Source organism: Pristis pectinata, chromosome 13 (genome assembly GCF_009764475.1).
Source record: "Pristis pectinata isolate sPriPec2 chromosome 13, sPriPec2.1.pri, whole genome shotgun sequence".
Taxonomy (NCBI): domain Eukaryota; kingdom Metazoa; phylum Chordata; class Chondrichthyes; order Rhinopristiformes; family Pristidae; genus Pristis; species Pristis pectinata.
This window is the reverse complement of record NC_067417.1, coordinates 48,760,859-48,783,047: the sequence shown is the minus strand read 5'-3', so window position 1 is coordinate 48,783,047 and position 22,189 is coordinate 48,760,859. Positions and strand designations below refer to the sequence as shown.

Here is a 22,189-nt window from a genome sequence, read left to right as displayed (position 1 = left end):
ACCCTCACCAATTTTTACAGATGCATCATAGAAAGCATCCTAGCTTGGTTTGGCAACTGCTCTGCCCAAGACCGCAAGAAATTACAAAGAGTTGTGGACACAGCCCAGCCCATCACACAAATCAGCCTCCCCTCTATTGACTCTGTCTACACTTCCTGCTGACTCGGGAAAGCAGCCGACATAATCAGGGACCCTTCCTACTCTGGTTGTTCTCTCTTCGCCCTGCCTCCCATCAGGCGAAAAAGCTTGAGAACACATACCACCAGGCTCAAAGACAGCTTCTATCCTGCTGTTATAAGACTCTTGAATGGATCTCTTATACGCCGAAGATGATCTCGCAATCTCTCAGTCTACCTGGTCATGACCCTGTACTTTATTTGTCTACCTGCACTGCACTTTCTCTGTAACTGTAACACTATAGTCTGCATTCTGTTATTTTTTCCTTTTGTACTACCTCAATGTACTAATGTATGGAATGATCTGTCTGGATGGCATGCAAACAAAAGCTTTCCACTGTTTCTTGGTAGATGTGACAATAATAAAACAATTACAAATAACCTGAACATCTCGATAAGATTTCCACTCACCCTTCCATGTTCTCAGTGCAGCCTTCAAAGCTTTCTTTCTCCCCATTTCTGAACAGCAGAGGCAATGAAAGAACAGGCCGTGATCACCTGTGGGCTTGGAATTTGGTGGGCCTTGTACACAACTAAATTGGACTGGCATTCTGCAGCAAGGGAAGGCAGGGAGATTGGGGAAGGACATGTGGAAAGAAGTACAGATCAGGAGGAAGAGTTGGGGATCGGGTCAATGCTGATATACATGTCCGAGGGGGTTGAGAGCAAGTATAGGTGGTGGGGGTTTGGATGCTGGTCAGAAGTGATCAGAAGTCAGGATCTGGGTTGGTAATTGCAGATTGTGACTGGAAGTAGGGGTACGGGTCGGTAGCTGACAGTGCAGTCTGTAACTGTAAGATCACTGGTCTTGGACAAGAAAAATCGAGCTATAGTCATAAGGTCATATAGCACAGAAGCAGGACCGTCAGCCCACCATGTCCATGCCAACATCAAGTACCCATCAATATTAATCCCATTTACCATTCACTTGATCCATAGACTTCAACGAGGATAGAAAATACCCTTGAAACTTTCAACAGGATGTACCTGGGCACTTTTCTACATTGCATTGTAACTGTCCTGGATGAGCTTGGCAAAAGGGGACCGAGTGCAAGCCTTCATTATTACATCCAGAATGTTGTCTGGTCTGAAAGACTTTGCTGAATGAAGTTCTCTCAGTCATTTCTTGACATCACATGTTTATCATCATCCAAATTGCCTTATGGCTTTGACTTGTGCCTTTAACTCTATAACTGTTATCATACCAGAACCCTGTTCACATTTAGTTTAATGCCCTATCCACAGTCCCAGTTATCTAATTCATCAGATCTAGAAGTAAACATCCTAAACTGGCTCGCTACAATATTATCAGTTGGAATTTGACAGAGAGTTATATACACTGGTGTGGAAGCAGGAGACCAATAGCTTGGGCAAAGAGGTTGATTTCAAGTTACTTAAAAGTGGAGAGAGAGGTAGATTACAGGGATTTGTGAGAGCAGAATTCAAGAGTTTGAGGTTTTGGGAACTGCAAGTATAGCCAACAATGGTGAAATGATGAAATTCAGGCCTGGACGACTGCATAAGTAGAAGGAGGAGGCCATTTGGCCCCTCATGACTGCTTTACAATAACATTATAACGGATCTTTCAGCTCAGCACCACTTTCCTAGATTAACTCCAATATTTGTTGATTCCCTTAATATTCAATCTAATGATTTCGGTTTTAAATATACTGAGTTTCCCACGTCCCACAAACTACTTGAGAATTCCAAAGATTGCTCTCCTGCCTTTGGGAGAAGAATTTTAAAGTTTTAAATGATTGTAGACTAAAAGAGGTTAACAAGGAAGCATGGCGGTAGTGGTGGAGGGGGGGGGGGGGCGCGGAAGAGGAAAGGAATGAGAAAGGATGGCAGTAGTGGTGGGGGGTGGGCAGGAAGGAGAGGAATGGAATGAGGTCATGGAGGTGTTTTGCTGGTTAAGTTCTAAAGGATTACCATATTTAGCCAAGCAGTCACTACTTGGTTTTTGCTGTCCATAATCTGTATCAGGAATAAAGCAAGTACAGGGAAATAGAACAGTACAGCACTGGACAGGCCATTCAGACCATGATGTGCCGATCTTGATGCCGATTTATACTAAATTTCCTCCTGTTTGTCATCCATATTCCTCCATTCCCTTTATATTCATATGTCTTTTCCATGTACTGATCCAGGCTCTAAGTTCACCCTCCTTACCTTTAATACTCCTAGAATTGAAATAAACACAGTTCAGCCCACCAGTCCCACCATGTTTATTAGCCTGCCCCCCTTGCTGTCCTTCCTTTCAGTCTTACTTGTCAAACCATCTTTCTTGCCCTCAACCCTACTACCCATTGTCCTGCTGCTGTGGTTCCCATCTCCCCCCCCATCCCCCTCCCTCCCCCCCGCCCCCACTCTAGTTTAAACCCTCCCAAGTACCACTAGCAATCCTCCCGGCAAGGATATTGGTTTCCCTCCAGTTCAGATGCAGACTGTATTGTTTGTACAGGTCCCAGCTGCTCTGGAAGAGAACTCGGTGATCCATTGATCTGAAGCCTACCTTCCTGCACCAGCTCCTCAGCCATGTATTGAACTGCACTATGTATCTATTTCTCACCTCACTATAAATAACCATGACTAAGTTGGTATATTGCAGGATGCTGCCCCTAGTAAACATGTAATCCCAAATGTGTCAGTCCTTTGCAGAGTGAAAACTAGAACTCAACATTCTATTCTGCCTGTGATCTGCCAAGGTCTAGTTTATTTCAAGCTTGAGTGGAACAGAATAGAGCAAATCCTGATTTACAGCTGTGGTTTCTTTGCATTGGGCCATTCTAACCAGTAGTCACAAGGTTCATTCCTGGTCCTCCCAACCACAGCAGTAGTTAGGAGTTCTACTGCTGACCAGTGCATTCCTGGGTTGTTTAACTGGAATATGCTCTCACTCTTAATCACTATCAACTGACTGCTATTACATAGTGAGGATGTATAGAGTCAGGAGGGCACAGCATTAAGCTTGACTGAAGTTTAGTCAACAGTTGAGATGAGAAAGAACCATCAGTACTGGAGGGTGGCTGATTACAATGAAATGTATTCTGGCACTATTTAGATAAGAGGGGAGAATCCAAGGTGAAAGGTATGGAATGTATTTGCTGTACTGTTCATACAGATCAATTCATTACACAGTGCATTGAGGTAGTACAGGGTAAAAACAATAACAGAATACAGAGTAAAGTGTCACAGCTACAGAGAAAGTGCAGTGCAGGTAGATAATAACGTGCAAGGTCATAACAGCATAGATTATGAGGTCAAGAGTCCATTTTATCTTACTAGGGAACTGTTCAATAGTCTTATAACAGCGGGATAGAAGCTGTCCTTGAGCCTGGTGGTACGTGCTTTCAGGCTTGTGTATCTCCTGCCCAATGGGAGAGGGGAGAAGAGAGAATGTTCGGAGTGGGTGGGGTTTTTGATTATGTGGCTGCTTTACCAAGACAGGGAGAGGTGTAGACAGAGTCCATGGAGGGGAGGCTGGTTTCCGTGATGTGCTGAGCTGTGTCCACAATCTCTACAGTTTCTTGCAGCCCCAGGCAGAACAGTTGCCGTACCAAGTGTGATGCATCCAGATAGGATGCTTTCTATGATGCACTGATAAAAATTGGTGATGGTTAAAGGGACATGACAAATTTCTTCAGCCTCCTGAGGAAGTAGAGGCACGGGTGAGCTTTCTTGGCCATACCGTCTATGTGGAACAAAATGAATAAGAATAAAAAATTTGCTCATGCTGGAAACCAGCTACTAAAATGCGGGATCCTCACCAGTTTGTTCCTGTAATATACTTCAGAGGCATTGTGCATCAGGTGAAAGGAACCTGGATATACTGAAGCCATGTCTGCATCTTTTAGAAGATGCACATTACTTCCAACCATTGCTGGAAGTCATTCTACAGCACAAGAAGGCACTGTAGAAAGATGGCAAGCCAGTCAGACAGACTTCCCCATCTTGGACATTCCTGTAGAAGAGAGGCTCTGCACATTCCAAATAGGGTCCAATAAGCTATCTAAAACAGAACTGAAGCTGTGATGGGTGGAGGTTGCTGGGGAGATGAGTATCAGGAAAAGAACTCAAGATCAGGTGTCAGTAATAAAAAGAATTTATGATATTACATGGGTGGTCAACATCAGTCATCCATTCATTAGTAGTCTCTTGTAGTTGAGAATGATTATCTCTCAGGAAAATTTTACTTGTAGGCCTAAACAGGACAATTCAGAATTGTTCAAACTCTGCTACAACTCGGATTTATACTTTTAAGTGGGATGGTTGGACCTGGGTTGCTAGGTTGGTGCACATCAAAGCTGCTCCTGTCCTTTCCACTTCCCAATTTCTGGTTGCTGCCTTATGGTTTCAAAGCAAACTGTCAGTCTACTTACAATGTTCCTGTGTAATTGTCTAAAACATTCCACATTTCCATGTTTGCTTTAAGGACATCCCTGAATTACTCTGTGACTTTGTCTTGAGTATGTACCACAACTACACTTAGAGAAAAAGGCTGCTGAGGGAATCTATCTTCTAAATGACATAGATAACATTGCAAAAGTTTATTTTGATTACTGTTATGATGGTTATTGTGTTCACTTGGAAGAGGATGCTTCCTCTGAGTGCAGACTGTAATATCTTCTGAAAGCAGCAATGATGATGCTTATTCAGTAGGAGAAATTTTCTATACATTGTTAACTACTCAGTTCTATAGGATAGGAATGGTTTTCCAGCTACCTGATAAACCATGAGCTTGGTTTTGAATCTAATATCAACAGATATGTCAATGTACTTAAGAAAATGGGGCTGTCAAAATATGATTCAGTTGACTGAGGCTATCCTTTAACAACTTCCTAGTCTCTACTTTGTCAGCAGAGACTCATAAAAAGACTGGAGAAATTTGAGCATATCCCAATCTTGAAAGCTATCCCTCATAAACGTCTGACAAAGAGCATGAAATCTGATGAGGCCTCACTTGTGTAAGTGCAGTCTTTTATCAGAGGATCTGGGTTCTTAGCGATCACAACATTAGATGAAGGTGATTAAAAGCGTTGGTAAGACCAGTCTACCAACAACAATACAATCACACGCACGCATTCTCCATGAATGATACCTTCGTCACTCAGTCTTCAGCACGCTCTCACCTAACAATCATATACCACAAACCATAGAACCATAGAACCATACGGCACAAAACAGGCCCTTCGGCCCACCGTGTTGTGCCGTCCATCAGACCACCCTCACACTACCTAACCCCTTCCTCCCGCATATCCCTCTATCTCACGTTCCTCCATATGCCTATCCAACAAGCTCTTGAACCTGTTCAATGTATCTGCCTCCACCACCACCCCAGGCAGTGCATTCCATGCACCAACCACTCTTTGGGTGAAAAACCTCCCTCTGACATCTCCCCTGAACCTCCCACCCATAACCTTAAAGCCATGACCTCTCGTCTTGAGCACTGGTGCCCTGGGAAGGAAGCGCTGACTGTCTACTCTATCTATTCCTCTCAATATTTTATATACCTCTATCATGTCTCCTCTCATCCTCCTCCTTTCCAGTGAATAAAGCCCTAGCACCTTAAGCCTCTCCTCATATTCAATACCCTCCAATCCAGGCAGCATCCTGGTAAATCTCCTCTGCACCCTCTCCAATGCCTCCACATCCTTCCTATAATGAGGTGACCAGAACTGAACACAGTACTCTAAATGTGGCCTAACTAGAGTTTTGTAAAGCTGCATCATAACCTCGCGGCTCTTAAACTCAATCCCACGATTTATGAAAGCCAACATCCCATTGGCCTTCTTAACTGCTCTTTCCACCTGTGAGGCAACTTTCAACGAACCGTGAATATGAACCCCCAGATCACTCTGCTCCTCCACACTGCCAAGTACCTTGCCGTTTACCCTGTACTCTGCCCTGGAGTTTGTCCTTCCAAAGTGTACCACCTCACACTTCTCCGGATTGAACTCCATCTGCCACTTGTCAGCCCACCTCTGCATCCTATCAATATCCCTCTGTAAGCTCCGACAGCCCTCCACACTATCCACAACACCGCCTATCTTAGTGTCGTCCGCAAACTTACTAACCCAGCCCTCCACCCCCTCATCTAAGTCATCTATAAATATCACAAAAAGTAGAGGTCCCAGAACCGATCCCTGCGGGACACCACTAGTCACTGCCTTCCAATCCGAGGGCACTCCTTCCACCACAACCCTCTGCTTTCTACATGCAAGCCAATTCCTAATCCACACAGCCAAGCTTCCTTGGGTCCCTCGGCCTCTGACCTTCTGAAGAAGCCTACCATGAGGAACCTTATCAAATGCCTTACTAAAATCCATGTAAACCACATCCACCACACTGCCCTCATCAATCTTCCTGGTCACCTCCTCAAAGAACTCTATCGGGCTTGTGAGGCAAGATCTTCCCTTCACAAAGCCATGCTGGCTGTCCCTAATCAGTCCATGATTCTCTAGGTGTTCATAAATCCTATCTCTTAGAATACTTTCTAACAGCTTACCCACCACAGACGTGGGACTCACCGGTCTATAATTCCCTGGCCTATCCCTATTACCTTTTTTGAACAAGGGGACCACATTCGCAATGCTCCAATCCTCCGGCACCACCCCCGTAGACAACGAGGACTCAAAGATCCTTACCAGCGGTTCAGCAATCTCCTCCCTAGCCTCTCGAAGCAGCCTGGGGAAAATCCCGTCGGGCCCTGGAGATTTATCTGTCTTAATATTATTTAACAACTTCAACACATCCTCTCTCTTGATATCAACAACCTCAAGAACATTACCCCTACCAGCACTCCCTTCCGCGTCATCAAGACCCCTCTCCCTGGTGAATACCGAAGAGAAGTACTCATTGAGAACTTCTCCCACTTCCGCCGCCTCCAGGCAAATTCTCCCACCTTTGTCCTTAATTGGACCTACCTTCACCCTAGCCATCCTCCTACCCTTCATGTACTTGAAAAAGGCCTTGGGATTTTCCTTAACCCTACTAGCCAAAGCCTTTTCATGTCCCCTTCTAGCTCTCCTCAGCCCTTTCTTAAGTTCCTTCCTCGCTACCCTATATTCCTCACGGGCCCTGTCTGAACCTTGCTGCTTATACCTCACGTATGTTACCTTCTTCTCCCTAACAAGTCGTTCCACCTCTCTCGTCACCCACGGTTCCTTCACCCTGCCATTCCTTCTCTGCCTCACCGGGACATATTTATCCCTAACATCCTGCATAAGATCCTTGAATATCGACCACATCCCCATGGTACATTTTCCTTCAAAAAGGACATCCCAATTTACACTCCCAAGTTCTCTCCTTATAGCCTCGTAGTTAGCCCTTCCCCAATTGAAAAACCTCTTGTCCTCTCTGCACCTGTCCCTGTCCATGACAATTTTAAAGGTTATGGAGCAATGTGCTCCAACAAACACAAACTTATGATTACTCCAAAGCATACAGCACATCTCACAGCTTACACTGACTACAACTATGGAATTAATCTCCTGATTCTAAATAGTAAACAGTGAAAACCTTGAGTAAAAAATACAGTTCAAAAACACTGCTTGAAGGACAACTTGCAATTCATAAAAGGACAGAAGGCTGATAAACCTGGAGGTATTAACATAGGCATTGCAGTCAGAGACAATAGTGCTGCAATTGGAGAGGTTGGCCCAGTCAGTCAAACTCGGGAAAGTATATTTTGCCCAGTGAAGTTGGAACTGTGAGTAGAACAATTTAAGTGATTTGAAAATAGTGATTTGTGTTAGTACTAAGAGCATTTGGAGAATGGATCACATAACCTGAAAGGTTTTATACGTGTTGTAAATCTCAAAGACAAATGCCTTTAAGGGACAGAAGAGTTGGTAATATCGTGGACCCACAAAACACAAACTTCTGTTTCCCTTTCAGAAAGTGGTGAGAAACTGCCAACTGCAGCAGCCGACAAAGGGTAGGCCATGCTGTGCGCACTAAAGGGAGGGTGAATACAATCGTGGGCTCAAGATGGTGCTGATATCTAATCACATCTTCCTCATCCCACAAATCTCTTTCAACATAAGAATCAGATGGTTTAAATGTGACCCCTCACCACTGGAAAAGTTTATGACATCCACATGGCTCCAGGTTTGGATGTTGAGCCTATAGACTTAGCAAGACTACATTATTGCATCAGACACTCACATCTAGCACCTGAGATCTTGCTGCTTTGCATAAGGTGGGCAGAGGTGGGGGAGATGGTTTAGAGGTTGGATATCCATATGATGGGTGTCATGCACAAGTAGACCTGCTGCCAGGCTTGAAGGAAATCATAGCATGCTGGACAGCATCCTGGGAGATTGCACACAATGGAGCTCCAGACAAGAACTTCAGTGCACACCCTGGAGACGAGGGCTGATGGGCATGCACATGGAGATGCTTGAGGCAATGTCAGGTCTGTCTGAAAGCCTGTGACGGAGGTCTAAGAGCATGACAAAGTCAGTTTCCGACCTTGCTCACAACTTCACATAGAGCTCAAAGTCTAATCTTTCTGGCTACTCCCATGACAACACATTTGGATCTAACCACGGTTAATATCTGCTGATTAATGTCTCAGCTTCCAATGCTACAAAGGGCAGAAGCCACCCAACATTGGGTGCTGAAATGGAAATCTTGCCTTCTGTCAAGCAAGGGCAGCTTGCTGCTATGTGACCTCAAACTGCTGCCATCAACATTAAGAATTCTAGAGGTCTGATGATCACTGAGAGTGTCACAGTACTCCATAATTCTCCCTCCACTGAATTACGATGCTTGGCAGAGTGACAGAGTGGTGGCAGTCCCACATTGTATGTGGATTGGCCCTCTCTTGGTATGAAAGCAATGGTTTTCCAGCACTGCTATTGACACACTGCTCTCGTTGTTTCCTTTCAGCCAGTTCACCAAGATTGCTGCCGCTCATCGTTAACGTGCAGGAACATCAAGCAATTAGGAAGGCAAACGGTATGGTAGCTTTTATTGTTGGTCACCCAGGCCCAAAGTTGGTCACCCTTCATCCGCATCCACTGCAATTCAGTAGGCATCCACCGGTAAAGCTCCAGCCACTGAGGATGATCTTTGTAGAGGTAGGACAGGTAAAGGCATGCAGAAGCCAGGCACTAAGAGGCAGATGAGTGATTTGTCAATGATTCTATGGCTTAGATATGGTAAGATGTCTTTGGCATATCTATATGTTTGGATCTTGTCTTCATAATTTATGCTCAATGAGACACTTGACACTTTTGGCTACAGAGGGTGATAACTAGGGAACAGTATCACCATGAGGACTAGGGATTTCCTTTATTTTTGTAATCAGTTGTGGGCATCTCTCTGATAATCCCTAACTGCAATGAAGATGGTGAGGAGACTCACTGCAATGCTTGTGCTGAAGGAACTCTGTCAGTGCTGCTCAGTGAGCAGCTCCACTACATTGATTAATTAGGCACTTGGGAACATAGGGGCAGTGTGAGACAAGCAAAACCCAAGCAACTGCAGCTGTTATCCTTCCATTGGAAGAGGCTGAGGTTTTGCCATGTGCCAATGAAAAAGCCTTGAGAACTTTATCCCATCCATTTTACACACAGTAGTATCCAAAACACAGACTGAATGGAAGACTTGTTTAAAAAACATCCATGGAAGATAAATGTTATTTTCAGGTTATCAAATACAAAAATAATTGGGTGATCCTTGAACAGAATGACGTGTTTTAAAACAAGGTCAATGCATGTTGAATTGAGTTTTGTTTGCTGTAGCTTATACATTCACAAATAGAAGGAATGGACATATTTTTCATAATTTCCCCAATCTAACATTAACAGAGACAAGGCCTTAACAATAAACAATGCAAGAATTCCTCTCACCAATTTTCAAGTCTATTCCAAGGACTCAAACTACACATTTTCAATTAAACTAAAAAAAATTCTAAAAAAGATCTTTTGTCATATAACCTTTAATTTCCAGCTTAAAGAAAAACTCAAATAGGTTATTAAAGAATAAAACTAAGATTCAAAACACAAATACAACGTTGCAAGTATCAATCACACAGTATGAGCTTTCCCTGAACATAAACAGATGAACAATTTTCTTGAAACATGGCTCTTTTGTTCTTTGAAAAAATTATACATAACCACATAAAAATTAAAAAAATGCAGGTCGCTGGAAATCTGAAATAAAATCAGAAAATGAGAAACATTCAGATAAGGCAGCATCTGTACAGAGAGAAACAGAGTTGAGTTGATGAATCAGGTTGAAGACCCTTCACTGGAGCTGGGTAACTGGTAGGAACATGCTAATCCCTCTATCAAAGTCTTTTTTGCAGTTAATAATTTTGCAACTTCCCTCTGCTTCTCCTGAGATGCCAACTCTTCAATTGCTGATCGATCCTGGCATCAACCTTCCTTCATCCCTTCCCACACTGGTCCCAGATCTCCCAAGACTCCTCAATGCCCTAATCTTCACAACTCCCCACTAACCACAGGATGGAGAACCCCCCCACCCCCACCCCTCCATCCCCCTCATACCTCCAATGATCTTAGCATCACCCTCCCCACCACAGGCCCAACATTTTAATGGCTAAAGCCCACCATTGCATCTTTTCTAGGCTCTGATTTCAAAAACCAAAGGCAACCCTGACCCCTTTTATTGGCTCGATGACCGCAACACCCAATCCCCCAATGGCCAAGTCCTTCAATGGATTAATCCCACTCCCTAAACCCCAAGCTAATTAATGAACCCCACCCTTATGTTCCAATCCACCAATGGATGACTCCAACCACAGGGCCCAAACATTTGATGAATGAATCTCCCTACCCCATACCCCTAGGCTTCAATCCTCTGGTAGATCAACACCAACCTCCAGGCCCCAGGCTGATGGATGAACCCCATTCCTGTAGGTCCCATTATCTGACAACGAACCCCAACCCAGGCTCCAATCCTCCTATGGCTGAGGTCACCTCAGGCCAGGTCCTACTGATATCATCCACCGATCCCTTTCCACTCTCACACTCCAAACCTGGCCTTGGTGTCTCTTCATTTGTGTGATCTGCAATGCAAACAGGGATACATGTAACATTGAGTTTGTACTTCCCAAGACCCACCTTCAAAGTATTGATTAACTAGAATGAGAGACTGACAGGAGAATCCTAGTATGTGGTTGAATATCTGTTACTGCCAACAACATTGTCACGTCATTGCTCACACAAAGGATGTTAAGAATTTACAATGTAGTGCAAATTGGAAACCTTGGGGAATTCTTTCCTGCATCCAGGTTGAGTGAAATTTTCACTTTCAGTTAAATCTGTTGATACTAACTAGATGAGTTGGAAAAACACCTCATCATCAATATTTTGGTTACTATAACAACAAGGTAACTTGCCAAAATGAAACAAATACACATTACTAGAAACTACATGAAGTATATAAACTGGCAAGCTGTACAAAAATTTAAATCAAAGTTAACTTTGCCCAGAGTAATATGTCTATGAGTAACAGCTGTTAAATGATGCCGCGTAACAAGAGCAATTTCATGGCTGCAATTTCAGATGGGCTTTAGGTGATAGCTATAAACTGCTCAACCAAGCACTCTCACAGATGATGACTTGACCTGAGCATACCTAATGAGATTACTACCTTGTAATCACTCATAAACATCATTGATCAATCTAAATATGGAATAAGAGGGCATATTCAATAGCTAAGGCAGTTTATGAAATGGAAACCAAGGACTTGCACATAAAAGTGAAATCCCACATGCTAGGTTACAGGGCACATGTTTATAACTGTGAATCTCATTTATAAATCACTTTCTGGGAAGTCCAACACCCAGACCCCTGAGATGTACATTCCCCAAGCCTGGCTAAGTCCAGCACTTAGACAGAAAAAACACAAAATCATGACAGCCACACAATTACAATGCAGACTCTCTTCACAAACATGAACATGAAAAAAAATGCTTCTGAAGTTGAATACCTATTCAATTGAAATTGTTGACTAGGCACCATTTTAACCACAAAGAGTCACTCATTTCAGGAGGAAAGTTTTCCATTCAATCACACAATGGTGCATATTTCAGGTACACATTTATTCAACAAACAACAAATGCTATTCAGTAACCTTGAACAGGAGGGGATTGGTTTGTCACCACCCACCCTGACAGCTTCCAATGCAACTGAACCCATGGCCACCATTGAGGACATAACAACAGTCTTCTGGAGAGTGAACCAGAGGAAAGCATCTGTCCCGGATGGTGTCCCTGGCCATGTGCTCAGATCTTGTGCTGATCAGTTGGTGGGGGTACTTGTAGACATACTTAACCTCTTCCTGCTTCAATCTGAGGTTCCCACCTGTTTTAAGACCACCACTATCATCCCTGTACCTAAGAAAAACAAGGTAACATGCCTTAATGACTACCGACCAGTGGCTCTAACATTCACCATCATGAAGTGCTTCAAGAAGCTGGTCACGTCACGCATTAACTCCAGCCTCCCAGAAAACCTCGATCCACTGCAATTTGCCTACTGCCAAAGCAGGTCCACAGTGGCCCTGGCCCTACACTCATCTCTGGAGCATCTGGACAGTAAAGACACCTACGTTAGACTATTGTTTATTGACTACAGCTCTGCCTTCAATACTAGAATTCCAAGCAAACTCATCAACAAACTCCGTGACCTCAGACTCAACACCTCCCTCTGCAACTGAATCCTCGACTTTCTGACCAACAGACTGCAATCAGTGAGGATAGGCAGCAATACCTCCGGCATGATTATTCTCAACACTGGCGCCCCACAAGGCTGCGTCCTCAGCCCCCTACTCTACTCCCTATACACTCATGACCGCGTAGCCAGATTCTGCTCTAATCCCATCTACAGGTCTGCATATGATACCATCGTAGTAGGCCGTATCTCAAATAATGACGAGTCTGAGTACAGGAAGGAGATAGAGAGCTTAGTGACATGGTGTCATGACAATAACCTTTCCCTCAATGTCAGCAAAATAAAAGAGCTGGTTACTGACTTCAAGAAAAAGGGCAGTGTACATGCACCTGTCTACATCAATGGTGCTGAGGTCAAGAGGGTTGAGAGCTTCAAGTTCCTAGGAGTGAATATCACCAACAGCCTGTCCTGGTTCTACCATGTAGATGCCACGGCCAAGAAAGCTCACCAGCACCTCTACTTCCTCAGGAGGCTAAAGAAATTTGGCTTGTCCCCTTTGACACTTGCCAACTTTTATCGATGCATCATAGAAGGCATCCTATCTGGATGCATCATGGCTTGGTATGGCAACTGCTCTGCCTGGGACCACAAGAAACTGCAGAGATTGTGGACACAGCCCAGCACATCACGGAAAGCAACCTCCCCTCCATGGACTGTCTATAACTCTCGCTGCCTTGGTGAAGCAGCCAGCATAATCAAAGACCCCACCCACCTGGGTCATTCTCTCTTCTCCCCTCTCCAATCGGGCCTGAGGGCACATACCACTAGGCTCAAGAACAGCTTCTATCCCACTGTGATAAGACTATTGAACGGTTCCCTTATACGATGAGATGGACTCTTGACCTCACAATCTACCTTGTTATGACCTTGCACCTGCAATGCACTTCCCTGTAGCTGTGACACTTTACTCTGTATTCTATTATTGTTTGTAGCCTGTACTATCTCAATGCACTGTGTAATGAATTGATTGTATGAACGGCATGCAAGACAAGTTTTTCACTGTACCTCAGTACAAGTGACAATACCAAGAAAGTGAAGCACTCACAATGACACAGGTTTTACGATGACAGATTCTTTTCTCTTACCATTTAACCACAAAATGCACAAAAAGGTGCATTATACTTGCTTATGATTGTATTTGTATGCTCAATGATGATATCCATTATGCATTTATATTTACCAATCAGAAATGTAATTAATCCCATCTATATCTGGATATAGTGCACAACACATAGATAAATAATTGAGTTGAAAAGTTAAGCATCATTCTCACAGGCAGTGGTCCAAAACAGTTTAAAATTCAAGATGCTGGACTATTCTGAACAATCCTTGCTGGACAATATCGTGATCTCTTTCAGCCATACTTGGTACTGGTATTGGTTTATTATTGTCACTTGTACCGTGGTACGGTGAAAAGCTTGTCTTACAAACCGATCGTACAGGTCAATTCATTGCACAGTGCAGTTACATTGAGTTTGTACAAAGTGCATTGATGTAGTACAGGTAAAAACAATAACAGTACAGAGTAAAGTGTCACAGCTACAGAGAAAGTGCAGTGCAATAAGGTGCAAGGTCACAACAAGGTAGATCGTGAGGTCACAGTTCATCTCATTGTATAAGGGAACTGTTCAATAGTCTTATCACAGTGGGGTAGAAGCTGTCCTTAAGTCTGGTGGTTCGTGCCCTCAGGTACCTGTATCTTCTACCCGATGGAAGAGGAGAGAAGAGAGAATGTCCTGGGTGGGTGGGGTCTTTGATTATGCTGGCTGCTTCACCAAGACAACAAGAGGTAAAGACAGAGTCCAAGGAGGGGAGGCTGGTGTCTGTAATGCGCTGGGTTGTGTCCACAACTCTCTGCAGTTTCTTGCTGTCCTGGGCAGAGCAGTTGCCGTACCAAGCCATGATACATCCAGATAAGATGCTTTCTATGGTGCATCGGTAAAAACTGGTGAGTGTCAAAGGGGACATGCCAAATTTCTTTAGCCTCCTGAGGAAGTAGAGGCGCTGGTGAGCTTTCTTGGCCGTGGTATCTACGTGATTTGACCAGGACAGGCTATTGGTGATGTTCACTCCCAGGAACTTGAAGCTCTCAACCCTCTCAACCTAAGCACCATTGATGTAGACAGGTGCAGGTACACCGCCCCCTTTCCTGAAGTCAATGACCAGCTCTTTCGTTTTGTTGACATTGAGGGAAAGGTTGTTGTCATGACACCATTCCACTAAGCTCTCTATTTCCTTCCTGTACTCTGACTCATCGCTGTTTGAGATACGGCCTACAACGGTGGTATCATCTGCAAACTTATAGTTGGAGTTAGAGCAGAATCTGGCCACATAGTCGTGAGTGTATAGGGAGTAGAGGGCTGAGGACGCGGCCTTGTGGGGAATAATCGTGCCAGAGGTATTGCTGCCTATCCTCACTGATTGCGGTCTGTTTGTTAGAAAGTCAAGGATCCAGTTACAGAGGGAGGTGTTGAGTCCTAGGTCTCGGAGTTTGGTGACAAACTTGGTTCAACACTTGTGAAGTTCCATGCAATAATTGCAGCAATTTTATTTGACCTGCAGTAAGTGTAATCTCATGGCAAGAATATCATCTTTCTTGTAGTTGTACCCAAAAATGATGAAAAATAAAATTTTATTTCTAGTCCCGCATAATGCGAGTTCATTCAGTAAATTGCACCTCATGGGCCCAAAGATGAATTTCCAATCCACGAGGAGTTAACATCTCCATCAGTGTAGCAGCTGTGGAGCTGCAATTGGCCTCAAACCAGATATCAGCCATGATTCTGAGTCCTTATCAACATCTGTTGACCCTAGACATCCTTTGAAAATATGATCACAATTTTTTGTGGTTGTAAAGATACCAGCGCTCTCTAATCAATAGCCACATACTAGAGATTACTGCCAAGAACTATACAGAGCAAAAGAGAACAGCAAGGAAAAGAGGTAGAAGGAAGAACAATATTCTGCATTGTTTTCTTTTTACTACCTGCATGTACTTATATATGGCATGATCTGCCTGGGTGGCACACAAACAGAAGTTTTTCCACTGTACCTTGGTACATGTGACAATAATAAACCAATACCAATTGACTAAAGGGAAAAATAGGGTAAAGCATGTGTATCACAAGCAGGGCTGACACCCTCCAGAAATGTTCTGCAGTCTTGAGAAACTGAAGATTAATCTCAAGAAACTGTTGGAAACAAACCCAGGGAGAAATACAAACATAGGAAACATTACATAATGTTGTCTATTTTTTCATTGATTTAAACATTATAGAAATACTGCAGAGCAGGAAAACTGAGTTACATTTAGAATCGTGTATTAGAAATTGTTGGCAAGGCACAGGTTTAGATACAACACTTAATAATGAGAAGGCATTGCATCTGGAGGATGAATTAATGGCAGGGATGTGGGGTACGATGGATTGAGGCAGGAAGTTGTGCAATTAAACTGTTAGACATGAAAACTCAAATTTATACCTCTAACTGTAGCAGTAAAGTTGATGAATATACACTAAACTCCAGATTTACATTAAATAAGATATCTTTATTAGTCACATGTACATCGAAACACATTTTTTGCATAGTGTTCTGGGGGCAGCCCGCAAGAGTTGCCGTGCTTCTAGCGCCAACATAGCATGCCCACAACTTCCTAACCGGTACGTCTTTGGAATATGGGAGGAAACCGGAGCACCCGGAGGAAACCCACACAGACACACGGGGAGAACGTACAAATTCTTTACAGACAGCTGCCGGAATTGAACCCAGGTCACTGGTGCTGCAATAGCATTACACTAACTGCTACACTACTGTGCCTGCCCAGCAAATATAAATGCCCAACTATAACTAGGGGTTGCAGAGATTCAAAAGTGTTTCCATAAAAAGCCTTTAGCCTCTACACCCAGTGCAGACTCCCTTGGGTCAATTTCAGTCAGGCTCACATATTTCTGCTCAGCACGAATTCATTTACTTTCCATATCACATCTTCTGAACTGAAAAGACCAGGCATTGTCACCATCTGCGTTTGTTTAGGAGTCTACCCCTGCTGTAATTCTGCATGCAACATGGGCCATAAAACTGCATGTGGTCAATCCCAATAGTCATCTGACATTGGATGTGAAACTACACCACACAAAGAAATACAGAGTCAAGTTTATAGGCACAGCTTGTTAATCCCATGTGTTAAAAATGTTCTTTCTTCCAAGCTTTTAAAAATGCACTTCAGCTCTTGTCAAATAACACTAAAACGATTTTTTGTTAGTAATCCATGGAATGTTGACATTATTGGAAAAGATAGCATTACCTACTATTCTTATGTACCCTTTAGAAGTTGTTGGTGATGCACTAATGCTGAAGTTCTTGTGGTTATTCCTGCAGTGCTGTTAGATAGGAGTGCCAGGAATTTGACCCAGTGACAATGAAGGAATGGTGATATACTTCAAAGTCAATACATTGTGCCACTTGGAGGGGTACGTAAAAGAGATGCTTTCCTGAACACTGGGCTATCCTTGTTCTTCCAAGTGTTGAAGGATGAGGGTGTAGGTTATGACTTGGCAACTTGCAGGTGCATTTTGTAAATGATACAAATGCAAGGAATGAATGATGATGGTGGTGAAGTTAGCTGCTAATCAAGCAGGCTGCCTTAACCTGCATGGTGTTAAGATTTAAGTGCACTCATTTTGACAGTGGAGGGTATTTAATCCTTCTCTGGACATACACCCAAAGGCTGGGCATATGTCAGGAGTGTTATGGTGATGGAAGGGCTTTGGGAAGCTGAGAGTTGAGTGTTGTGCCCCAGGATACCCATCACTGACCAGCTCTTGTAGCCATCCTGTTTATATTGCTGGTCTAGGCAAGTTTCTGGCTATTGGATACTTTCAGAATGCAGATATCTGGGGATTCAGCAATAGTAATAACACTGAACAACAGAGGGAGATGGTTCGGCCATCTCTTGGAGACTCCTATAGCCTGACAGAGTGCAGAGAAAATTTACAAGGATGTTGCTGGGACTTTAGGACCTGAGTTACAGGGATAGGTTGAAAAGGATAGGACTTTATTCCCTGGAGCGCGGGAGAATGACGGGAGATCTTATAGAGGTGTACAAAATTATGAGGGGTATAGATAGGGTGAACGCATGCAGACTTTTTTCCCCCAAGGTTGGGTGAGACTAGAACTAGAGGACATAGGTTTAGGGTGAAAGGTGAAATATTTAAAGGGAATCAGAGGGGAAACTTCTTCACTCCGAGGCTGGTGTGAGTGTGGAACGAGCTGCCAGCGGAAGTGGTAGATGCGGGTTCAACTGTAAGATTTAAGAGAAGTTTGGATATGTACATGGATGGGAGGGGTTTGGAGGGATATGGTCCGGGTGCAGGTAGATGGGACTAGGCAGAAAATCAGGCAGCATGGACTAGATGAGCTGAAGGGCCTGTTTCTGTGCTGTAGTGCTCTGACTCTATGAGAATTGCATGATGCAAATGATAATTGTCATCAACCAATGCCTAAATGTTATCTAGGTCTCATTGAATACAAGAGTTGAGAACTGAATTCATTATTGTGCATCACTAACAATCCTCACTCTGATATGATGGAAGGTCAATGACACGTCAGCTGAAGTTGTTTGAGCCTAGAACATTGCCCTGAGGCTGTGATGATCAACTCCAACAGCCACAGCCATTTCCTTCTGTGCATGGCATGACTCTGGCCAGTGGACGGATTTCCCTTTACCCAGCACTCTGTTGCAGAAATTCTCTGTAGAAGCCAGACTGCCCTGTAACTATGACAACAACCTTCACTTGACATAACACTCCTGCTAAAGATTAAAGGCAACTCACCTGGCACACAGGCCAGCTCTGTGCTAACAGAGTTATAAATGAGGCAAGTACTCAGAAGTCACTTATGTCCTGATAAGTGAGAAATTTTGAAACCAGTTTACTGTTGGCTCTGTAACAGCGCCATCATTTTGCTGATTCACAAGGTGCAAGCCTGAATCCAGGACTGGAGTATGTAATAAATACTGCACTTCAGTGCATTATTTTGGAAGTGTTACATTGTTGGAGATGCTACATTTTGGATGCAATTATAAGCCAAAATCTTCAATGTTTAGGCAACTGCAGAACAACTTTTATTCCGAAGTTGTTCGAACTATGTCTTCAAAATCCATCAAATTACAGCATTAAAAAATTAACTGCTCATTTATCATATTTTCCTCTCGTGAGACCTCAGCACGTTGGAATCAAATCACAACTTGGATTTCTAAAGCATCTATAATGCAAGAAAATGCCTCAGGGAAATCACAATAATGTTATCAGACAAAAATTGACAAGATCAAGAGAAGAAACAATCAGACAAAAGCTAAAATACTGCGGGTGCCAGAAATCTGAAATAAAGACAGTACATGCGGGAGATATTCAAGAGGTCATGCAGAATCTATGGGGAGAAAAACAGAGAAAATGGGTTGGATCTCACTGCTTATTCACTTTGAAACAGAAGTAAATCCTGGACTTTAATGTATGTATAGTGAACTCTGGGTCTTTCTGATAGATTTGGAAGGCCGAATCTATCAGTTCACTCCACCACTGGAATCCCACGGCATTCAGCAGTACACCCAGGTCTTGCCTTAGGTTAGACCTGGCTTGGGATCAAAGACCAATTGATTGCATTGGACACTGATGGGCAAAGATTTGGGAAGCAAAGGAAAAGCTCCATGATTTTTCTTTTGCTTTTTCAATTATTTATGTCTGAATGTGAGAGATATTTAAAAATTATTAAAATTAAGGTATGAAAACTCTTAGAGGTATTGTATCAAGCTTTGCCAGTTGTCAAAAACTATCAGGGTTACTTCAGAATGGGAACTCCTTACTGCTCTGTCTGTCACCCTGCTGCCACTGAGCCATGCAGCAGACCAGTGAGTTTGGCCATCCACACCTGGATATGGACAAGATAAGTGCAGGAGGATGTTTATCGTGGCCACTGATTCCGCATTTAGGGAGATGGTAGACCAGCAAAATCTGTCAATCATTTCAGGTTGATGACCTTTCATTAGGGAAAATGATGTTCAGAAAGTTAAGCGCTGTAGAGGCCAAGTTGCTTAATATATTCAGGAATAGTTAGAGATATTTAGAATAGAGATAGTTAAATCTCTAGGCACAAAAAGCATAGTGACAAAAGGCAAGGGGTATTGGGAGAGAGTAGGCATATCATATTGAGACTGATTATCAGTCATAATAATATCGAATGGTGCACCAGGTCATTTGGCCTACTCCTACTTCCATTTTCTGTGTTTTTATGTTAATTGCTTGTTGATTCTTCTGATTGTAAGAATTCTACAACTGTGATGCCTTCTATAATTGTTTCAAATAACAAAAGGTCTGCAGGGAGGGATGTGGCAATTGCTGATTTCAAGCCTTTCACACAAACCAGTTGCTCATTGATGTGAGGACATGAGAAAGCATTCTTCTCTTGGACTACAGTGTAACCAGGAGAATAAGGAGAGGGCATAGAGTAAAACATGATCTACATTATAATGTTGCTCTTCAACAACAGATCTAGAAAAGAAACACAACAGTCTCAAACCATATCAACTGAAATACATTATTGCTGGTATCAAATTCTGTAACAACGCAGTGTCACATTTGTACTGTGTTTCAACAGGAGAAGCAGCAGGTCTTTTACTCAGCATGGCATCTTTATACTGGGCTATTGTCAACAGTTTATTATAAAGTGCCTTGGATGACTATTGCTTTTGTTAAAGCACATCATTAAACCTATATCCATTACAATCTAACTGCCCTGCTGAAAAATAGATTAAAGATCAACTAAATGCTTGGCTGCTTCTTTGCAAACTGTTTTTCAGTCAATTTATTGTTTGAAGATTTTCTCCTTCAATATGCAAAAATCTATCAATCTCAGTTTTGAGTACATTCAATGATTAAGCCTCCACAGCCTCCTGTTCAACAATCGTTTGCGAATCCCCAACCAATTTTAATCCAAATCTCTTGATCCCTCAATCCAACCTTCGAATCCCTAATTTCTCTCTCTCCTGATGCTTCTCTTACAACTGCAAACTCAAATGCACTCAGATTCTACTACAATGGTATAAAGAACAAAGGAAATGTTTCTGAATGCACAAATTATGCAAATCTGACTCCATGGTGCCCAACATCTTAGGACTCTGGCACAGTAGGATTCTGCAGCAAGGATTCAGAGGTTTTTTTTCGTAAGCATTTCTTGAAAGTACAAGTAAAATCATTAAAAGGCAAACTGTATTCTGGCCTTTATCAATAAAGAGTAGAGATATTATGATAAGATTATATAAAACAGTAGCTGGGCCCAAAAAAATATTGCTAGTAATGTGCATAAATTTGGGTGCAAAGTTACACAAAAGCCTAGTGGATTTTTTACATGCCACCTTAAATGGGGTAATAATACCTGGAATGGGAAAGTCTCTTTATAAGAATATTTTGGACTATTTCCATTGGAGTAGAGAAGGCTGTGTGTCAATTTACTTGACAGCCTGTAAATCAATTACATAATCCTACTCGAATCAGCAATCCCCCCACACCATTCCCATTTCCAGGCCGTTTCATGTCATTCTGCAAATTCAACTGGGTAGTTCTGAGCACATGTAATCTTTGCGAGTTCCATCTCAGCTTTGTACAGGACGACATTATTTCCATGCAATTCTCCTCTTGGAGAACTGCAGAAGAATTCATACTAAATTGCCCTGGGTGCAACCATCACTGGGTATTCTTGGAGAATGTGGATACACCGGTATAATACTGAACCGGGACACCTGGAAGACAAGTCTATAACTTATTTTCATGTTGGGTTTCTGCTACTACACTGTACTGACTGACCCACCACTGATCTCCAGCCCAATGTCTCAACTCCTCCCAACTATCCAAACACTGCCTGGCTCCAAACCAGCCACCCCACCACCCCCTCTGAGCTCACCCATACAAAACGTTGCTGGTCTCCCAGTTCTCCTCCAGCTCCACCATCAACCATCCATATGCTGCAGGTATCTTGATTCTATCCTCAGCCCCACTCACTATCTGAACATTGCCAGTCTCTTGATTCCACTGCACCCCCCACCATCTTCTACAGTGCAGGCCACATCAGGCCAACATACTCCATTATGCTCCTGACTTGTATCGTGTGTGTCCAGAGTGAGTGACTTACCACAGGAATCCCAGCCTCTAAGCTATTGCTCTAGCCGCAGTATTTGTGTGGCTTAAGCAGTTGAGTTTCTGGTCCCTAGGAGGTTGATTCAGAAGTGGTATTGCCATTGAATGTCAAGGGTAG

The 22,189-nt window shown here is 43.1% G+C and overlaps 1 protein-coding gene across 3 annotated transcripts in view; it reads right to left on the bottom strand.

Moving 5' to 3' along the window:
* Positions 1-22,189, bottom strand: part of st3gal2 (ST3 beta-galactoside alpha-2,3-sialyltransferase 2) — a 229,283-nt gene that overhangs the window by 108,692 nt on the left and 98,402 nt on the right. The window contains exon 1 of one of the 3 annotated variants that reach the window (XM_052028587.1): positions 588-727. The exons of the other annotated variants lie outside the window; for them this stretch is intronic. The gene's annotated coding sequence lies outside the window, so the exon portion shown is untranslated. Of the gene's footprint in view, positions 1-587; positions 728-22,189 lie in introns of those variants that run through there. 3 annotated transcript variants of the gene reach the window in all.